Here is a 4,073-nt window from a genome sequence, read left to right on the forward strand (position 1 = left end):
TTTGTAGGCATGACATTTGTGAAGGTCAAGTACAATAACCAACAGGCCACATTGAGCTTGTAAATGGTTAAAACCAGGCGGATAGCATTGTGGGAGTATGGCTGGTTGAGACAACTACAACCTGATTGGAGATCCATCCACCATTTCCATGCCATATTTCCTATAATAAAGTCAACTGAAAGTGAAAAATACTGGATGATGCCACAATTATGTCCATGCTGTAGACATGAACTGCTCCCTAACAGAGTACAAATGGGTGTTGGTGCCAGCTTTTGAGCCTCTGGTGGGAAAGCGTATTGGACTAAGGAAGGACCATGCTGCTCAGACAAATCGTGAAAGTGACGAAAGCAGTGGTCTGACTACAGCAGTCTTTGTAGTCACATATCTGAGAAAGCTTCTGATATGTTAATCAGGCAATTACTTGCAAAATGTGGCTTGGTTTTAAGTTGGAAAAGAGTTCAAGGAGGTTCAGTAAAGATGCAACCATTCAGCTTTTGTGAGTAAAAAGAACCAGAATCTACTCTGTGTGCATTAAGGTTATTGCATGAACTTCAAGTGCGAGACAAAAAGCTGCTTCTATTAGTAGATGCAAAGACCAAAGCCCAGCTGGCTGAATGGAAGGCAAAAAGAAAGGAGTCAATGGAGATATGAAAATAGAGGATTTGTCAGATGATATTGTGGATGAGGAAACCAAAAAGAGAGATCAAATTATAAAGGGAGCAACAGAAGGATTAATAAGGGAATACTCCAGTGAACTAAATTCAGCTTCCCAAGATCAAAATGCACAAACTAGGAGAAGAAAAAGGAAGGAAAAGAAAGGTGTTCAGAGCTGTCAGAGCCACTTCTTGCAGTCTCAGAGTCAACTCCTACAACCACCACAGAGGAGGCCCCTGAACCTGATACTGTATTCACAGCCACAAGTCTCACCTGCCAAGCAGAGTGACCTCCATTGTAAGAAGGAAGAGTATGAAGTCCTCCACAGGGATTAGATCTTTAGGCCTGATTGGGATAATTTAGATTTTACTATGCTGTGGATGTCTGTATAGTAGTAGCTGTATTATATAGTATAATGCGTATATAATTGAGATGCATTCTCTATCGAGCTGGAGTTTATAGCAACTGTAAACAGGGAGGAGTGTTGTGTATTTAGTATTTCCATAATATTTGAGTAATCTTGTATGTATGTCATTTGATTAAGCATTATTGTTCATTTAAATAATTCATTACAGGTTACATGTAAAAAGACGACAATTGCATAAGTCATCACATTGCCACATTACACTACCACATGATACTTTCACTTAAAGTAAATACGAGAGTAGACTCACATTTCAGACTGCCATGTCGTCCTTTGAATTAGTTTCACGTTTTGAAGTTACAAAACATAACAGATGCTGTATTATGTTATTGATATTTTATGTTAATATACTTCCTGACATGCCTGGCGCGCCCAGTGTCTTGGGTGTGGTGTGGCAATAAAGTTCTTTTTGTTTTGCCCTGTGCTCAGCAACCAATTTGTATTACTAATCACAGGCACATGGGTCAAAATATCACCTCAGTTCATCACCACATGCAAGGCTCTCAGATTCCTTCCTGTAGGATGAGTACTTCTGCAATTAAAGCATTATGAAAACTAGCCTATACCTGAATGAAGTAATACTAAATGAAAAATTGTAATTGGGGGTAATCTTGAATCAGAGATCATACCTACCTGTTGGTAATGAGTTGCCCAAGAAATCTGGAAAGCTGGGTAGGAGAAAAGCAAAACTGTTGTAGTTGGGCAGCAAACAAAGTGGCTGCTGAAGTTCTGTAAATTGCATATTTGCTTATTTTTATACATGTTTTGTTTTGAACCAGTAACATGGATTCCACAAAATTTCACTCTCCAGGATGGGATACATTTTCAGTATCTCAAAGTTCAGAGTTCAAGGTAATTTTTATTATCAAAGTATATACAGTATATGTCACCATATACAGCTCTGAGATTCATATTCTTGTGGGCATACTCAATAAATCTACAGAACAAAAATAACCATAATCGAATCAATGAAGGACTGCCCAACTAGGGCATGCAGCCAGAGAGCAGAAGACAACAAACTGTGCAAATGAAAAAGGAAGAAACAATAATATAAATAAATATTGAGAACATGAGATGAAGAGTCCTTGAAAGTGAGGCCATTGATTGTGGGAATATTTCAATGACGGGATAACTGAAGTTGAGTGAAGTTATTCCCCCTGGTTCAAAAGCCTGATTGTTGAGGGGTAATATCAGTTCCCAATCCTAATGGTGTGGATCCTGAGGCTCCTTCCTTATGGCAGCAGTAAGAAGAGAGCTTGGCCCAGATGGTGGGGTACTTGATGATGGATGCTGCTTTTCTGTGGCAGTGCTCCATGTAGATGTTCTCAGTGGTGGGGAGGGCTTTACTTGTGATTCACTACTTTTTGCGGACTTTTACTTTCAAGGGCATTGGTGTTTCCATACTAGATTGTAGTACAACTAGTCAATGTACTCTTTGCTACACATCTATAAAACTTTATCAAGGTTTTAGGTGACATGTCAAATTTTTGCAAACTTTTAAGAAAGTAGAGGTACAGCTGTGCTTTCTTCATAATGGTATTTATGTGCTGAACCAGTGACAGATCCTCTGAAATGATAACACCAAAGAATTTAAAGTTGCTGACCTTCTCCACCTCTGATCCCTGATGAGGAATGGCTCATGGACCTCTGGTTTCCTCCCCTTGAAGTCAATAATCAGCTCCTTGGTCTTGCTGGCATTGAGTGAGAGTTGTTGTTATGTTGCGATGCCTATAAAATGAGACAAGGCGAAAGAACGCATAATGGGTTAAATCAGAGACAGGTTGTATAAGTTTGCAGGCTGTTAATACATCCCTGAGAAATGAAAATGGAGGTGTTTAAATTGTGAAAATGGTTCAGTATGGTAAATACAAAGACAATTCCTCTGGAGAAAAAAAAATCAAATAGTTAGAGTTGAGCCATTTTATAGAATGACATATTACAGATGGAAACCAGATGGCCCACTGTGCCTGTTTAGCTCTTTGAAAGAGTTATCCAATTAGACTCAGTTCCCCTGCGGTTTTTGTGTTGCCCTGCAAATTTTCCACCTTCAAGTATTTATCCAATTGCCTTTTTGAAAGCTGTTACTGAATCTGCTGCCACCATCCTTTCAGCCAATGTTTTCAAAATAATAACAAGGTGTGTAAAAGCTACTCCTTGCCACCTCTGCTCCTTTTGTCAATCACCATAAATCTATGTTTTCTCATTACTAAATACTGTCCTTCTGAAAACTGCTTCTCCATGTTAATGCTTTCTAAGCCATGACCCAACCTCCCCCCCCACTATAAAACATCACAATTTTAAACACTCCTAGATAACCTGGACTATTTCACACATTTCAGGGGTCACTTCTCAGTGAAGGCAAGCAATGATGATGAAATTCACCAGCATAGCCTTTGGTGGATTGAATAGGAGAGCATTTGAAGATCAACAGCTCAGACCAGGCATAAAACCAACTGCCTGCTGGGTAGTAGTGTTCGCTGCCCTCAAGAGTGATTCTGAGACCTGGACCTTACCTTTCATGGCAGACAGTATTAGGTATTGAAAAGATAACCTTAATGCTGCCTCTGTAAAATCCTCTAAATTCACTGGAACAACACAAAAAAAGGAGCTTAATCATCTCTTAATGCTATATTATCTCATTCTGTCTGAAAAAACTCCTTTCTCTCACTCACCACCCTCTCCCACCTAGCTTTATTGTAACATGAACTGTTTCTCTTTCCACAGATGCTGCCTGAGCTGTTGAGTTTTTTCAGCATTTTCTGTTTCCTTAGCAAATGAAGCAGCTGATGTAGCTTCCTTGTGGAAAGATTTTGTCAATGTACAAGGAATAGGCTGATAGCCATTAACATTCATATTAGAACAATGCTAAAAAATAACACTCTTCAATAAGGGAAAGCCTAACATCTTTAACCATCACAGAGACCTCCTTATAAACATCCTGGGAAAGTCACTGATCAAAAAATCAAGTGAACCAACCACATTACTACACTAAGCA

At 39.2% G+C, this 4,073-nt stretch overlaps 1 pseudogene; it reads left to right on the forward strand.

Moving 5' to 3' along the window:
* The first annotated feature begins 226 nt into the window (after positions 1-226).
* On the forward strand, positions 227-812 carry LOC134346527 (RNA-binding protein 25-like; annotated as a pseudogene).
* Positions 813-4,073: the final 3,261 nt, after the last annotated feature.

The sequence above is a fragment of the Mobula hypostoma genome, chromosome 1, assembly GCF_963921235.1.
Source record: "Mobula hypostoma chromosome 1, sMobHyp1.1, whole genome shotgun sequence".
Classification (NCBI taxonomy): Eukaryota; Metazoa; Chordata; class Chondrichthyes; order Myliobatiformes; family Myliobatidae; genus Mobula; species Mobula hypostoma.